Here is an 18098-nt window from a genome sequence, read left to right on the forward strand (position 1 = left end):
GCAGGCTTATCCACTGACTTGCTCTCCAAATGTTCACAATAGTTGTGGCTGGGCCGGGGCTCAGCTGAGAGTCAGCAAGTCAATCCAGGTCTCCCGTGTGGGTCACAAGCCCCCAATGACCAGAGCCGTTATCTGCTGGCTCCCATGGTACAGTGTGCGTCAGAGCGGGCAGAGGGGAAACACCTAGCCGCATGCTCCAGCTTGGGGCGCAGTGTCCCAGATGGCAGCCTAACCCACTTCACTGCCATGCTTGGCCTGCTTTGCTCATATGACAAGGAACATTTGGGTTTTTTTATTTCAAAAACATTGCTCCTTTTTTAAAAACAAAAAATGGACATATTTAAATTAAAAGCAAGCCAGCAGAATGAAAACTTGAAAATAAAGAGACTAGCGTGAGAGATAGAAGAGTCTGGCAATGCTGGCGAAGCTTGTGTATGAGTGACCCAAGTTCGGAAACTCGGGTGGAATCAGTGCCCTGGCCCTGCAGCGTCCAGAATGCCAGCATCTCTGGGTCCCGGGAGGTTGGGGGGGGCAGGTCTGCCGGCAGCCCTGCTGGGGTTCTTAGAGACCCTCCCAGAGGCCTCTGTGCCCCTATCACTGTCGCCACTGTGCCCCCATCACTGTCGCCCCAGGGCTCCCCATCACTGTCGCCTCTGTGCCCCCACACTGTCGCCTCTGTGCCCCCATCACTGTCGCCTCTGTGCCCCCACACTGTCGCCACTGTACCCCCATCACTGTCGCCTCTGTGCCGCCACACTGTTGCCTCTGTGCCCCCATCACTGTCGCCTCTGTGCCCCCACACTGTTGCCTCTGTGCCCCCATCACTGTCGCCTCTGTGCCACCACACTGTCGCCACTGTACCCCCATCACTGTCGCCCAGGGCTCCCCGGTGCCTCATGTCTTTTCTCCCATGCTGCAGCTGGGTACTGCCTCGGGCTCCCCTGGCTCCAGTCCTGGAAGCTGAAGGTCTTGCTGAGCTTTTCTGCAGCTTGGACCCCAGGCCCTGGCGGGCAGTGGGCTGGCATTTCCTCGTGGGCTCCTCTTTCTTCTCACAGGCCATTTGAGTGATTATTTTTAGTCTCATCTCCCAGTCAAGTTCATGTCTTGGGCCTCCAATGAGCTGCCAACTCCTCAGAGAGCAGATTCCACTCCGAGCCTTCCAAGCATCCACAGCAGGGGGCTCTGGGTCTTGAATGTGAGGGTGGCCAGGAAACTCATGACCTGCCATCCCCTCGCTGCCTCTCTCTGGCCTGTGGTGCTTGGGCCAGTTCCCATATCCACACCCCAGGCCTCCTCGCCAGTGCTGTCTGCCTCCTCTCTGCACCCAGCACACCTACACTTGCCGCTTGGCCTGGCCTGGCCTGCACAGGTGTCTCCATGCAGGACACAGCCCCTACCCAGGGTGCCTGGGAGATCCAGAAGCATCTCTCAGCGTCACTTAGAGGCTACTGAGCTCATCCTGCTTACATGGCTCAGCCAATTTTACCTTGGCTTATCCAGTGTCCCCTCTTCATTAAGGACCCTGCTGTGCCACTGGCACGCCTTCATGGATGCTTGATTTAAGTTGGTGCCAAGAATGCATCTGGTGTGGTAGGGTTTTTTTAGAGTCTGGTTCATTGACACATTTGTGTGTCTGTGTGTGTATGTGTGTGTGTGTGTGTGTGTGTGTACATGCACAAGCCTGGTCTGCAGCTTGCACATCCCTGGCCTCCGACCTAAAGCCACATTCCTAAGGCCGCACACAGGGTCATGTACAGGCTTCCGTTCACCTCCCCAGCCTCAGCTCATTTCTTTCTGTAGAAAGTTTATTGATTGGGGCCAGCACTGTGGCATAGTGATGTGGCATCTCACATGGGCGCCATTTTGCATCCCAGCTGCTCTCCTTATAACTCAGCTTCCTGCTAATGTTTCCTGGGAAAGTGGCAGAAGATGGCCCAAGTGTTCGGGCCCCTGAACTCACCTGAGAGACCCAGGTGAAGCTCCTGCCTTCAGCCTGGCCAGCCCCAGCCACAGTGAACCAGAGAGGATGGATGATCTTTGTCTCTCCTTCTTTCTGTGTAACACTGTGTTTCAAATAAACACATACATCTTTCTAAAAATATGTATGTACACTGTGATTTTTCCTGAGTTTTTCCCCATGCAAGGACACTGGCTGCTCCTGTGGCATCTTATCGCCCTCCGGGGTAACTGTGGCCAGACCAATCCCGGGTGCTTTTCATAGCCAGTATTCTCCGCCGTCCTGCCTGCCTGCCACCTTCTCTGGTTGCCAGAGGGACTCGCCCCCGGGGTCCTCTGTGGCCATTCACTGTATGTTGCTTGTGTTCCCTGGAGCCACTGGGCAAATGAATTGGCTTGAACTTGAACTCCTCTCCTCTCTCCTGTGCTTGTTTGTGTATGATAAACTTTCTGCAGATATTTGAAAAGTCAATGTTTGAGTTGCACATCCTTATTTGATCAACCTTTGGCACTGGAGTGGGGCTGTCTGCCTGTCTCGGCTGTGGCAGGGGACTCGGGGAGGGGACTCACTCGTGAGGACACCTGAGCTGTTCTTGATGTCCTGATGCTTTCCTAACACTCCTCTGGCAAAGGCGCTTTCTAGGAGGATTGTAGCTTGATGTGAAGGGTGCCCGTGTGTGTTTTTCCTTCCACTAGTGCAACCTTGCACGGCCTCTCCTGAGAATCGCAGCTTGGAGCACTGCAGTCCTCGGGGATTCGGCTGTCTAAGATCTCATGCTGAGCAGGGGAGTGGTGACATCCATCTTATAAAACTCACTCTATGTTTTGTCTTAGAGGACGAATACACACTCAGGCAGACAGCCTGAAAGATGCAGGTGTTTTGTGGATGAAACAGGTGCAGTCCCCACATCCTGAGGCACTGCGGGTGGCTTGCTTCTTCTCCTCCCACACTGCCCTTTGCAACATTGACTTGAGGACATTGCAAAGCTCACGGTGGGATGGACACTCTTCTGAGCAGTTAGGACACTCGTGTCCCTTATCAGGGTGTCCAGGTTCAAGTCCTGACTCCCGTACCTGATTCCTAATCCCTACTAATGTGAACTTTGGGAGGTAGCACGGGATGGCGCAAGTTGTTAGGCCCCTGCCACCCACATTGGGGGCCTGGAATAACTCCAGGCTGCCAGTTTCAAGCTAACCCAGCCCTGGCTGTAATAAGCCATTTGAGGAATGAACCAGCAGATGATTCACTTGCCAATCTGTCTGTTGCTATGTGTGTATTTCTCATATATATATATATGTATGTATGTGTGTATATATATACTTTATATATACTTTATTCATGCACATTTCCTGGCCTTTTTTGTTAACAATTTCTTGGTGATAAATTTTGAGTAATACAATTCTTGAGTCCAAAGGAATATACAGGGACCGGGTGCAATGGTTTGATTGGCTAATCTTCCACTTCCAAGACCAGCATTCCATATGGGTACCGGTTAGTGTCCTGGACACTCCATTTTCCATCTAGCTCCCTGTTTGTGTCCTAGGAAAACAGTAAAAGATGGTGCAAGTCCTTGGAACTCTGCACACCCACATGGGAGATTAAAGAGAGGCTCCTGGATCCTGGCTTCACATCAGCTCAGCTCTGGTCATTGTATCCATCTGAGCATCAAACCAGTGGTTGGAAGATCTTTGTCTCTCCTTCTCTCTATAAAATCTGCCTTTCCAATAAAAATAAATAAATCTTTAAAAAGAAATATACATTAAAAAAGAATATAGGGGACCCAGTGCAATGGCTCAACTGGCTAATTCTTTACCCTTAAGCAACATCATTCCATATGGATGTTGATTTGTGTCCTGGCTACTCCACTTCCCATCCAGCTCCCTGCTTGTGGACTGGGAAAGCAGTGGAGAATGGCCCAAAGCTTTGGGACCCTGCGCCCATATGGGAGACCCAGAATTTCCCGGCTCCTGGTTTCAGATTGGCTCAGCTCCAGCCGTTGCAGCCACTTAAGGAATGAACCAGCAGATTAAACCTCTTTCTTTCTGTCTCTCCTCTCAGTAAATCTGCTTTTCCAATAAAAAATAATGTTTTAAAGAATATATAGATTTAATTGATGTCATTCATGTGGAAAATCCAGAAGTCATGTTAACAGCTGAGTAGCTCTTCTTGAATTTGCTTTTTCTTCTTTCCTTTCATTTTCACACACACACACACACACACACACACACACGAGTTTCTGTTTACTGTTTCACTCACTTAATGCCTACAATGAGCAGGGCTGGGCCAAGGCTGATTTCAGGAGCCAGGATCTCAACCCAGGTCTCCACTGGGTGGCACCCGTCCAATTGCTTGAGGAGCTGCGTCCCCAGAAGGCAAGCTGGGGACTAAAGCCAGACATTTGAATGGAGGCTGCAGGCATCATATATATGAGATTTTTTTATATATGAAAGAGTCATCGAGAGAGACAGGATTAGGGGTCAGGGGGAGGGAACATGAATATCTTTATCTATTGGTTCCCTCCTCAAATGCTCACAACATCCTGACTGGGTCAGGTCAAAGCCAAGATCCAGGAACTGCAGGTGTCCCACATGACTGGCAGGTACCCAGTCCTTGAGTCCTTGCCTGCTGCCTCCCGGGTGCATTGGTTATCAGAAGCAGAGGTAGGACTCAGTCCCAGGCATCCCAAGCCAAGGGGTCTGCTCCTCGGTGCCTGCCCAGGCTTTCCTAGGGCACTCCAGGGCACAGGAGAAGCAGCGCCTCTTACAATGAGACTGTACTCTGATTGGGCCCCATGCTGATCCTTGAGCTAGGCCAGAAAGATGGAGCAAGCTGATTGGCCAGGCCTCAGTTACGTGCAGGGGAGTTAGACCATCTCCTGGTGGCAAGCTATCTGTGAGGCAAGGGGTGAAGCTGCACCGGCCAAGTCTGCTGCAGCCCCTGCTCCTCACTGTACCTGCGAAAAAGTGAGAAGGAGCAAAGCTGCAAAAGGCTTTGGCTTGCCCTGCTCCCAGAGCGGAGCCGTGCAGGCCGGAATCCAGGGATGTAATTCATGGGGAGAATTCCACAACAGGATTTATGCCAGAAAGCATCGAAAAACTAGATTGTCAAGCACATATGCAATCGGACTCCAACTGGATTCAGTGTATTTACTGTTAGCTTTTAGACACACTGAAGTCCTTACACGCAGCTAATTCCTGCAGCCAAGTCTTCTCTTCCGATTAGTTCACCGCGAGCTGAAATAACCAGATGCAACGAGGTATTAGGAGGTCCTTCACTCCAGCAGGGTAGGAACAGGAATGGGGGTGGAAGAGAGAGACCAAGAAGCGAAACGTCTCCTGCCATGGTGGCAGGATGCGGGGAGGGCGGTGCTGTCAGGGCAAGGGAAGAGGGCAAGATGGAGAAGGACAGGGGACAGCCAGGTATAAAAGGGCAGGAGGCACATTTTATACAACCCAGGTGAGCCTGGACCCAGGGGGGCTTGGGGAGTTGGTTGGGAAGGGCTGTGGGCGGGTCCCAAGGGATTGGTGACTGAGAGGTTCTGAATCACAGGTAGGTGGGCGGGGACTGGGGGTGGGCCGTGAGAGATCAGTTGGTGAGGTTCTCAGGTAAGATACCGCGTGGTTACATCTCGTTAGTGGATAACGCAAACGGTGCCAATTTTGTGATCCATGGAAGTAGGAAGTGGCACTGGGTGCAAAATGGGATGTTCAAATCACTCCTCACACCACAGGATTTATGCCAGAGTGCACCCAAAAAACTAGATTCCAACTGTATGCAGTGTATTTATACTTTGAAAAATGTTGGAAGAAATAGTTCTAGTACTTAGAGTGACATGGGTGCATTTTGTCCTTTTTTTTTAAATTTCAAGGATTAGGGGCTTGCACTGTGGCGTAGCAGATAAAGCCCCAGCCAGCATCCCACAAGGGCACCTGTTCACATTCTGGCTACTTTGTTTCCAATCCAGCTCTCGTTTTTTTCTTTTTAAGATTTGTTTTATTTTTATTGGAAAATCAGATATACAGAGAGGAGGAGAGACAGAGAGGAAGATCTTCTGTCTGTTGATTCACTCCCCAAGTGGCCATAATGGCTGTAGCTGAAGCTAGGAGCCTGGAGATTCCTCTGGGTCTCCCACGCGGGTACAGGGTCCCAAAGCTTTGGGCCGTCCTATACTGCTTTCCCAGGCCACAGGCAGGGAAGTGGAGCAGCCAGGACATGAACTGGTGTCCATATGGGATCCCAGTGCATGCAAGATGAGGATTTAGCCACTAGGGTATCACACCAGGCCCAAATAAATCTTTCAAAATAAATAAATAAAGTTGGAGCTACAGAGACTCACATGACCAGCATGTGGCTATATTGCAGCTGGGTAGGAGCCAGGGGCCAGCACGGACATGGACAAGAGGTGGCTCAGCCAAGATCACAATTGTACACCTCGAAGAAGCCGACTGTGGGTGAGGAAGACTCAGCTCTTGGGTGCCCAGTGCATTCTTTTGTTCACTCAATCAGCCGGCATGTATTCATTCAGGTAAATGTTCCCGTGTGCCTGAGGATGGGGCAGGCAACAAGGCACACACAGGTTTACAGGTGGCTGGCGATGAGCCTGACCATGTGCACAGGAGGCCTTGGGAGGAAACCTGACCCCTCTGAGGGAGGGCTGGGGCAGAGGAGGAGGGGCCTCCCCTCATAAGCTGAAGGTGCAGCCACACTCCCTAAGAAGTAGTAGGCATGCAGGGGCAAGCTTCCCAAGCTCTAGACACACACAGCTCCTGTAGGAACCCAAGAGGACTGTGGGCCCAGGAGGGCACCTGCAAGTGAGGCCCAGGGTGGCTCAGAGAGGTGACCTCAGGTTCGGTGGTATCAGCTTTCTCAGGCCATCAGTATTCCCAGGGAGTGTCCTGGGGAACCGGGCAAATGAGCAACTGGGTTGGAGTCAGGTGGACAGGAGAAGGGCAGGCAGACAGCCCTGTGACTTGCTGAGCTGGCACCTTGGCCTCAGCCAAGCCAGCAGCAGATCAGTGGGTAGATCTGATTCCCCACTGTGGGGACAGGTCCTCAGCTTCCCTCAGCTCCCTTGCCCTCTGTGGGGGTGCCTATCCTGGGTGGGGAGGCCATGAAGTATGGCTGTGAGGGCCCAGGTTACCTGACCTGAGCCCCAGGCACCCTCTGTCCACAGACTCTCCCGAAGAGCCTGAGTGAGAATTGCCCAGCTGAGCAGAGCAGAACTGGGGTACTGGTTACACAGCTACTGGATTTGGGGTGGTTGGACGCCATGCAGGGGACAAACCAGAATGCCCACTTTACTTTCTTAGTAGACTTTTTTTTTTCTTCTTCTTTTCTTGAAGATTTATTTTTATTGTAAAGGCAGATCTACAGAGAGGAGGAGAGGCAAAAAGATTTTCCTTCTGCTGGTTCACTCCCCAAGGGACCACAATGGCCCATACTGAGGCAATCCGAAGCCAGGAGCCTGGAATTTCTTCCGGGTCTCCCCACAGGTTCAGGGTCCCAAGGCTTTGGTTCGTCCCCGACTGCTTTTCCAGTCTATAATCAGGGAGCTGGATGGGAAGTGGAGCAGCTGGGACATGAACTGACACCCATTTGGGATCCTGGCACATGCAAGGCGAGGACTTCAGCCACTAGGCTATCGTGCCAGCCCCTTTAGTAGACTTTCATGGCTATTTTAGGCTCACAGAGAAATCTCAACCCACCATACGTCCAGTATCACCTTGCTGAGGCTTCCCTCTGACCAGCCTCTCTGCCAGTGTGGTCCCTTGTTACAAGTGTTAGGGATGTATTGACACATCATTGGCACCCAAGTCCTTCCCTTACATTAGGTTCACTTTAAAAAGTGTATTTGAAAGGCAGAATGTCAGTGAGAAGAGGGAGAGAGAGAGTGAGATCTTCCATCTGCTGGCTCACTCCCCAGACAGCTGTAATAGCTAGGGCCGGGACAGTGGGCAGCCACATTCCTAGAACACCAGCGTGTCCCACACGGGTGGCAAGGGCCCAAGAACTTCATCTTCCACTGTTTTCTCAGATGCCTTAGCAGAAAGCTGGATTGGAAGCAGAGGAGCTGGGGTGCAGGCACTGCTTGGCAGCTTAACCTATCGCCCTCGGGTTCCTTCTGAGAGTACAGAGGCAACTGGTTCCCTGTCTGAGGCCCCAGGCCTCCTAGCTTGTATGCAAGGCCGGGTGCTTTGTATTGAAGTTTCCCATAAACTCAAAAGTGCAGATGCATGCAAATACATTCCTGCTATCGCACATTGTATAGGAGAAGTTTTAACAAACATACGCTTCTCACACAGCTGGGCAGTTTGACTCTATTGGGGGCAGTGAGCATTATTTGTTATTTTTAGAATATATACGTATTTATGATTTGAAAGAGAGAGTCACAGAAAGGGAGAGAAAAGATGGGATCGTCCATCTACTGGTTTATTCCTCATGTGGCTGCAATGGCCAGGGCTGGGTCAGGTCAAAGCCAGAAGGAGCCTGGAGCTTCCTCTGGGTCCCCCATGTGTGTTGCCAGAGCCCGAGGCCTTGGGCCCTCCTCTGATGCTTTCCCAATCCATCAGCAGGGAGCTGGATCAGGAGTGGAGCAGCCGGGACAAGAACCAGAGCCCATATGGGATGCCAACATTGTAGGATTAGCTTACTATGCCACCATACTGGCCTCAGCCTGTTTATTTTTAGAAGTTCATCTACAGGATACTGAAGGCAGCCAGACTGCTGCTGTCTCTTGTTCGAAGTGGTGTTGGCAGGGAAGGGACGGCCATGCGCCTAGAGCCTTTGTCAGAGTGAGGGCTGGACAGGCTGCCACAATCAGTGAGGGGCAGGGTGCAGGGTGGTACCCTGTCCCTTCACTCCGTCACCCACCAGGGACTTCCTGCCAGCTACTCGAGAATTTTCAGCTGCCAGCAGGGGGCAGGCTGTGACTTCGGAAGCAGGGACACAATGGGTTGAGAGGAGACTGGAGGGAGACAGGGGAAGGCCAGGCCACCACCACCACCACTGAGATCACCTGGGGATGCACTGGACCCCTAAGGTTGGAGCTTACCCACTTCTGAGGCCTCTACCCCAGCCAGCAGGGGCAGCTTAGCCAGTGTAGGAAGGTTGGGCCAGGGGGTCGTGGGCTTGTCATGCAGCCAGATCTGTGTTGGATTGGGTGGCTGGAGAGGCTGGTGGAGATTTAGGGCAGCTGTGACTGCTTAGCAAAGCCCTAACCACACCGCCCTTCAGCAACACCCTTGCCCGCCCTGTGCGGACCAGATGGAGATCGCCAAAGTACCTGTGGGCATCCTGGCTCTGGGTGGAGACCCGGATCCTCCTGCATAAAAACTGCCTCCCCGTGACCAGACCCTGCTCAAGGGCTGCTGACGGCCGAGTGCTGACCACCCTGCGTGGGGTGTGCTGAAAGCCTCCCCAGAGACAGACGTTTAGGAAGGGGTCCTTCTCGCACCAGTCCCTGCCCAAATCAAGTCCTTTGTGGGTTCCCTATACCACAGAGGAACCCTGGCCCCAGGAGAGCTCAAAGAGGATGGTTAATTGACACAGGAAGGCCAGTGCCAGCCTGGCCCTTGCAGGACACATGGTTGCCCCCGGTGTGAGGGGAGGGGATGGGTGTGGCTTTTCTCATTGGCTAGGAAGGCCTGACTGGGTGTCCCAGACGCATGCACCTGCGCTCTGTTGCCCAGGCCGTGGTCCTGGCACCTGCAGCCTGGGCCTGTGTCTCAGGGTTGTGGCCCCGTGCTGGCTTCCTCCTGCACAGGTCCCACTGTGTTTTCTTGCCGCTCTCAGTTGTCTGTGGCTCTGTGGACTCCAGCTAGACAAAGTCCAGGCTGTGTTTGACCCCTGGGGCCAGCCACATGGCCTCCCCTTTCCCACATCCCAAGGCCCCCACATGCTGCCAGCTGCCCCAACTCTACTGGGCTCTGAGGCTCTGGGTTGCTGTTGGACCATCAGGTCTGGCTCTACCCTGCCTGGACCAGATTTTCTTCTCTGTGTCATCCTCCGAGTGTCAGATTCAATAGGACTTCTTCCTTGAGGCCTTCCCTGACCAGCAAAACACTCCATCTTACCTCTTGTTTTTCTGTGCTGTCACAAATTTCATCCTTGTTAGTGTATTTACTAGTCAGGGGCTTCTGTCACAGCCCAGCTCAGCACCAGATGCACAGTAGGTTCTCAACACACGTGAATGAAGTGTGATGGAGGTGGGGTTATCTGAGCTCTCAGGGGCTCTGCTTTCCCCAGGCAGAGACCTTCCTGAGGGTGGGAACTGGCTCTGAGCCCCAGGGTGTGCAGAGGGGGCAGCTGAGTCTAGACTGAGAGTCCTCCCTGCTCCCTTCAGGCCCATGACTCTCATCTGTTCACCCCAACCCTGGGCACCCCAGCTCCTGCAGGAGCCACACTGAGCTGGCAGCTTGCAAGCTCCCTGGCATGAAGCCCACCTGAGGCACCTAAGTTTTGCCCCTCTGTCCCCGCCCACTGCACCCACCCCTATGCCCCATTCCCCTTGACCTGCTGTTCTGGGGCAGCAGAGCAGAGACCATCCCCTACCGCCCCCAGCCTCCTTCATGGAGCCACTTTCCTGAATGGGGGTGGGGACTCTGGACCTGGTTCACAGCACCCTGCTCCTTCCTGGGCAACCAGACTGATTCTGTGGGCCACTGTGGTGCTCAGCCTTGGGGACACCAAGAGGAGTGAATTGAGCCCCCGTTTCCCAAGCCCCACCATGGCCAAGGAGTCCCCGTCTACTCGGTTCAGAATAATAAACTGTAGTGACTCCTGGGATGGGGCTACAGGGACCTACGCCAGCTGGAGTAACAGGCCACTGCGGAAGGAGGTGGCAGGTCCCACTGGGGCCTACCCCGCTGCTGGCTGCATGGGGGTGTCCCGTGGTGGTAGCAGGGCAGAGGGGAGGTACCCCGAGAACAGCCACCAGTGCCCAGAGGAGCAGTCCCAGAAGGCAGCACCGAGGCAGTGCCCAGGAGACAAGAGGTCCTGGCGCAGCCCCCACCAGCTCCTCTGTGGCCCTGGACAGACTGTGAAGTCAGGGCCGTGAGACCCAGCTGGCAGCACCAACAAGCCTCGTTTATGTGACCAAGGAGAGCTACTGAAAGGCTTCTGCCACCGGTGCCTGGCAGGAAAACGAGTTGCTGGAGGATTGCATTCAATTATTTTAAATCTGGTTTGTTCCATAAATGTCCCTGTTTTAAATGTTGGCTAGATAATTTCAGAAAACAGAAAAATCCAGCCACACCAACAGGGCAAACACGATGTTTGTATCAGCCCAATGGGACATGGCAGGGTCTCTATCCAGCCCTCAGAGGGACCATTTGGGACAGGAGGGGGTTACTCTGCCCATCGACCCTAGGCCACAGCTGACCAGGCAGAGGCAGGCACCTGAGCCATGGGCAGCCAATGCCAGGGAACGATGATATGAGCTGTGGCTGAAGTTGAGCAGATACCTTGGGCCACCGACCGCAGTCTGCAGACCCCAGGTCATCCGCAGCCTGGCTCCTGGAGTCCGGGCTCTGCTGACAGCTGTTGAAGTGCTCACCTCCCAGGATCGGTCTCCTTCTCTTCTTCCCCACTTTAGATCTGCAGTACTGCAAAGGCAGCTGATCCGTCACACACCTCACCAAAGTTTTCTGGGGTTCTTTTTGTAAGGTTCATTTATCTATTCATTTACTTAAAAGGCAGAGGGAGGGAAAGGAGAGAAATCTTCCACCTGCTGATTCAACAGCCAGGACTAAGCCAACACTGATATTGGGAGCCAGGAACTCCATTCTGGTCTCCCAAGGACTTGGGGGCCATTTTCCACTGCCTTCCTAGATGCATTAGCAGGAAGTCAGATGGAAAGCAGGACAGCCAGGACTCAAACCAGCACTCTGATATCAGAGTCACACGTGGCAGCTTAATCTACTGTACCACACCAGTCCCACCACCCCAACACTCACTGAAGAACCCGTGGAGTGTCCACAAGTCCACCTTCTCGCTCGTCATCCCGGGCCCCTGCCCTGTGCTGTGAGAACTGCTGGAGGCCTGCCCAAGCAGATGCAAGCTGGACCTCGAAAGGCAATGAAGGATGATGGTGAGATCAGTGCAGGTGCAGACCTCGGTGCACTAGCTCTTCACTGCCCGAGCCTGTGTTCTCATTCAGACCCTTGCCGTTGTCTGGCCATACACTGCTGCCTTGCGCTGATGAGCCACATGCCTGCTCCCGCAGCCTCTGTGGGCAGCCCAGAGCCCTGTTCATCTTTTTGGAAAACTGGTGGAGCATTCACAGTTCCACGCTCAGACCACACGCTGGCCTTTCTAGAACTGCACATCCGAGTCAGTTGTGCACCTGCACAGAAAGTATATCCCCTCCCAATCCCCACCCCTACGCACACACACACACACACACACACATGCTGTTGAGGACCTTGCTGGCCTCCATGACTGATAAAGAGATCAGTGAGCAGCCACTTCATTCTGTGTGTCATCCAAAAAAGAAAATCAATTTTAAACCTCCAATGAAATGTGACAAGCATTTGAAGAATGAATCTGACGAGCCACGCACAGTGATGGGGACAGAGACCGGTGGGCAGGCAGAGGCCTTGCTGCTGAGTCACGGAGGTGAGGTCTGGTGAGCTGATGGGAGGTCCCCACCATCTCCCACTCAGCATCGTGGCCCCCAGGGGCCCAGACTGGTGAGCACCTGCAAGCCAGGCTGCCGGATGCTGGGGAAGCCAGCCTGGGAGAGGGCTCACAGGGTGGTGATCCTGTGACTGCCAAGATGATGCTGAGACCCCTTCAAGACCAAGAGAGCAAGCAAGGAGGCCTGGCCCAAACCTCACTGGGGACTTGGGATTCCTTCCTGTGAAATGGGATCACTGTACCCCTCTGTAGCAGGGGACATTGCCTGGGGGCAGAAGTTTTCAAGTGTGCAGAAGGCCCCAAGATCCAGCTTCCTGGCTGCCCTTCCTTGCCTCTCCCCAAGGGTCAGCCCCTCCCAGCAGCTTCCCTAGAGCAACCCTCAGAGAGGCTCCTGACCTGTCCATGCCCGTGCGCATGCACTGTCGTGGCCTGGCTATGTCCGCATGCTGGCCCACACCTCGGAGTGCCTCCCCAGTCCTCCGCTGACTCCTGGATTGTACGGAGCTGCTGTCCCCTGCCTGCAGAGCCCTCACAGAGCTTTTCTCTTTCTTTTTAAGATTTTGTGTAATGTTTTCTTGCAAAGTCAGATTTACAGAAAGAAGGAGAGATAGAGAGAAAGATCTTCTGTCCACTGGTTCACTCCCTAAGTGGCCACCATGGCCGGAGCTGAGCCGATCCAAAGCCAGGAGCTTCTTTTGGGTCTCCCACGTGCCCATATGGGATCCCGGCAGACATAAGGTGAGGATTTAGCCACTAGGTTATTGTGCTGGCCCTACTTTTTTTTTTAAGAATTATTTTATTTATCTATTGTTTATTTTTAAAAAAAGATTTATTTTTTTTTTATTAGAAAGTCAGATATACAGAGAGGAGGAAAGACAGAGAGGAAGATCTTCCACGCATTGATTCATTCCCCAAGCAGCTGTAAAGGCTGGACCTGAGCTGATCTGAAGCCAGGAGCCAGCCTCTTCCAGGTATCCCATGTGGGTACAGAGCCCTAATTTGGGCTGTCCTCAACTGCTTTCAAAGGCCATAAGCAGGAAGCTGAATGGGAAGCGGGGCCACTGGGATTAGAAACGGCGCCCAAATGGGATCCCTGCGTATGCAAGGCGATGACTTTAGCCACTAGGCTATCACGCCGGGCCCTATTTTATTTATCTAAAAGGCCTGGTGATAGAGGGAGAGGCAGAGAGAGGTCTTATTCCATCTACTGCTTCTCTCCCCAAATGGCAACAATAGCCAGAGCTGGGCCAGTCTGAAACCAACAGCCAGGAGCTGGGTGGCAGGCAAGGGATCCAAGTACTCGGGCTTTCCCAGATTCATTAGCAAGGAACAGAGCAGCCAGGACTCGAACCTGTGCTCCTATACGAGATGCTGGCCTTGCAGACAGCAGGTTAACCCTCCATTCCACATCAGCACCCCATGTCTGCCCTTGTCCAGTTCACCCAAGTCCCCACTGAGCTTTCCTGCCTCCCACTGCTCAGGATACCGGATAGCCATATCAGGCATGTGAGAAGGCGCTGTTGGCAGGTCACTAGGTGGGCTTCAGTCATGCCAGTGTGGACAACAAGACGACATTGTCATGACCACTTTTGTTAGGAGCAAGCTGACTCGAACTTGTGCCTCTCAGGGAAGGGGAGGGGAGAAGGAGAGGGATGACTGGAAAATTGAGGATGGAAAAAAGAAAACAAAAGGAAGGAAGGAAGGCAGAAAGAGAGAGAGAAAGAAAGAAAAAGAGAGGGAGAAAGAGAGAAGAAAGAAAAGAAAGGAAGGAAGCAAGCAAGCCAGCCAAATCCGTGGCCTTCCACACAGAAGACGTAAACACAGCCCTTTTTAGTTCCTCCTGCCTTTGAAAAGGTGTCCCTGGTGCCCACACGCACGCAGGACAGAGGGAGGCAGGACTTTCCGTTTCTCTGCCAAGCGATCCGGTGTCAGCCCCAGGCAGCCACAGAAGCGGAGCAGCTGTCGGAAGCTCCTCCAAATTCAGCAGGGACCCTGCTCCCCGCGCGGCTCACCACGAAGCAGGGGCCCCTCATTAGCGCTCCACGCCTGCCTTTCAGGCTGCCCCCCGGAAACCTTTCTCCAGAGCCCAGGGCCCCCCTGGCAAGATCTTTCTGGAATCTTCTGTCTCGCTTCAGCGCACCCGCCTGACTGAGTCCGAGCAAGGCCCTGGGAGCATGGGAGCCCATTCTGGGTGGCCTGCCTCCCGCTCAGCCCAAGGGCGTCATGCGGCTATAAATTGAGTAAATTGAAAATGTTACTGAGGGTTGCAGATAAAAGAGAGCTGGGTGTCTCCATGAATAAAACATGGGAGGCAGGCCATTTCTTGGAAAAATAGAAAGAATAAATTGCGGTGGATCAATTTTATCTAATTTCTTGGCCGAGCTTCTGACATGCAAATGAATGTGCTCATAATTTATGAGTGAGCTAGGGAGATTAGCAGCGGCCGAGGGATGCCTCGGGTCCTGGTGGAGTGGGGGACGGGCATGGCCAAGGATTTAGCCAAAGTCCACTCGGCTTTTGCTCCTTCACGTCTCAGGAGCTGGACACTCGTAGGGAAGGCAGGAGCTAGGACATAGGGAACTCTATATTCCCAGGCCTGTCTTTGGGGCTGCTTCTCCTGGGCACGTGACTGAACACCCTTGACCACAGCAGACACTGTCAGGCCACCAGGCCTTGGCTCCGCTAGTGCCCACCACCTAACACCTGTTCCACCAGCCAGATTTCTGCATTGCCTTTAGTTTCGAGCCTGGATGTTGACCTGGAGCCCCCATGCGAACTCATCCGTCGTCAGCCCCCTCCCTAGAGGTGACACATGGACCTCTTCCTGCCTACGTTTGTGTCACTTTTGGCCTGAACAATGACCATAAAAATGTCTGATTTGGGGTCAGTGTCTTGACATAGCATAGTCAAGCTATCACTGCAGTGCTGCCATCCCATACCGGAGTGCTGATTTGAGTCCCTGCCACTCCACTTCTGATCCGGCTACCTGCTAATGCGCCTGGGAAACCATCAGTGGACTCAAGTGCTTGGGCTCCTGCCACCCATATGGAAGACTTAGATGGAGCTCCAGGCTCCTAGCTCCAACCTGGCCCAGCTGTTGAGGCCATTTGGGGATTGAACACGCAGATAGAACATATCTTTCTCTCTGGTGCTCTTATCTTTCCCTCTCTATCAATCTGTCTTTCAAACAAACAAAATCTTTGCTTTAAAAAAGTCTGATTTAAAAAAAAAAATTCCTGGGCCTGGCACAATTGCTCAGTGGCTAAAACTTCTCCTTGCATGCGATGAGATCCCATATAGTTGCTGGTTCATGTCCCAGTTGCCTCATTTCCCATCCAGCTCTCTCCTTCTGGCCTGGGAAAGCAGTAGAGGTGGGAGACCTGAAGGAGGAAGCTCTGGTCATTGTGGTCACTTGGAGAGTAAAGCAGTGGACAGATGATCTTTCTCGCTACATCTCCTTTCTGTAAATCTGTCTTTCCAATAAAAATAAATTAAAAATTGCTAGCATTAAAGAAATCAGGGATTTGCCAGCACTTGGGGCTGCCTGACTTCTGCTGAAAGGTTGGGACATCTGGTCCCCCGGCCCGTGTTTTCACTGGTGACCGTTGTTTGTGAGCGCCGGAGCTGCTAACCTGTTGGATCTGATTTTCCTTACTCTAACAAAATACCAGAGGCAAGCTACCTTATCAAGAAAAGCAGGTTATTGGTTCAGAGTTTGGGCTGCTGGAAGCTCAAGATTGTGTGGTACTTTGGAGAGGACCTGCCAGGAGTCTGATGCCATGCTAGCAGGAGTGTGGACCAGGGGAAGGGGTCCAGCTAGACAGCCAGCCTCCAGGAGCCGATGTTGTGGCATAGCAAGTAAAGCTTCCACCTGCACCACTGTCAACCCATATGGCCACTCATTCATGTCCTGGCTGTTCTACTGCTAATCCAGCTCTCTGACAAAGTGCCTGGGAAAACAGCAGAAGATGGGCCAAGTGCGTGGGCCCCTGCATTCACATGTAGGCTCCTGGGCTTTGGCGTGGCTCAACCCTGACTATTGCAGTCATTTGAGGAATGAATCAGTAGATGGAAGATCTCCCTCTCTCTCCGTGTCTCTGTCTTCTTTCTCTGGAGCTCTACTTTGAGATTAAAAAAACTCTTTGAAAAAGGAAGCATGCCTGCAGTGATCATATGACCTTCAAACAGGTTTTACCTCCTAAAAGTCTGTACCCTACCACCATGGGGACCAAGCCTCCCACAGGTGAGCCTTTGGGGCACACACCCCTTCTAAAGCATAGCATTTGTTGAGGCAGGGCCAATTTGGCACAGACCTTACCACTCCCTGTTGCCTCTCGGGCCCTGCAGCAAGCGTGAGCTGCCATTGGTTATGGAGTTTGCGTGGTTTTCTCTTATGCTGGGTTCATGGGAAAGTGAAATCCCTCTTTTGCTCACAACCAATAGAACAAGAGTTAGAGAGTCACTGTGTCTCCATGGAGACAGAGTGACAGGTGACCCTGGTACAAGTGTACGACAATGCCCCCACTGAAGTTCACCACACAAGGGTAGAGATTGAACCCGTCAGTGGCTGTACCCCAGACTGCTCTTGGCAGGTGCTCCAACACTAATGAAAGAATGCACATGAAGCCCTTTCGGCTGTCTGACCCAGGGAAGGGGTGAGGCATGGCTGGAAGGGAGAAATTGTCATCCTTGGAGCAGCAGTTGGGGCTGTGGCCTGTGGCTCATCAAGCAGGGGCTGAATAATCCGCACGCACGGAAAAACAAGGGAGACGAGAAGGTGTCATTTGGCAGGCGGGCTCAAGGGGAGGTTGATGATGGGGGAGCGCCCCTCTTTGTCACTTCCAGGGGCTCCTCTTGGCAGCAGCAAGAATCAGGGTGTTGCAGAGTGTGAGACTTGGGAGGGCATCAGGCTCAGGGGATAAACGCCTGGACCAGGTCTCAGCAGGTGTACTTGGACACAGAGCCTGCCCCGCTGAGGCTGGGGACAAAGGAGTACAAGTCTTGTCACTTGCATGTTTCCGGTAACCAGTAACCAAACCAGAAAACCAGTAATCAAAAGAAATTATGTGTGTGCGGGAGGGAGGGGCTAAAAATTGTGTGTGTAGGGAGGGGGTGAGCTTTGAACTTTCTGCAACATTTTAATACATTCAAAAATTAGCATGCAATACAGTCACGCTCTTCAGAAGATATTTAGAGATCAGAAACACCTGCTCAGGGCCTACGTTCTGCAGGTGTCTCTGGGACTGCAGGCATAGGCTGCCCAGGAGCCCCACGCAGCCCCCTGGGTACAGGCCTGAGCCGCAGCACCCAGGGCGTGGGACCAGCTGGGGGGGAATGGGCCTCAGTTTATTGACTTAAGAAGCAGGGCGCCCTGTTGTGCGCATGCTACAGTGGGTCTGAGGGGAGGGGAAGGCAGGATGGGAGGCACATCTTAGGCAGAGCTGAGACCCAACCCCGAAGCCCCCAAGTTCCCTTTCGCCCCGCTGCCCTGTGAGTTCCTCACTAG

At 53.0% G+C, this 18098-nt stretch overlaps 1 protein-coding gene across 1 annotated transcript in view; it reads left to right on the top strand.

Moving 5' to 3' along the window:
- ZNF423 (zinc finger protein 423) overlaps window positions 1-18098 on the top strand; it is a 399039-nt gene that overhangs the window by 37018 nt on the left and 343923 nt on the right. The window lies entirely within an intron of this gene.

This window comes from Ochotona princeps, chromosome 16 (genome assembly GCF_030435755.1).
Source record: "Ochotona princeps isolate mOchPri1 chromosome 16, mOchPri1.hap1, whole genome shotgun sequence".
Classification (NCBI taxonomy): Eukaryota; Metazoa; Chordata; class Mammalia; order Lagomorpha; family Ochotonidae; genus Ochotona; species Ochotona princeps.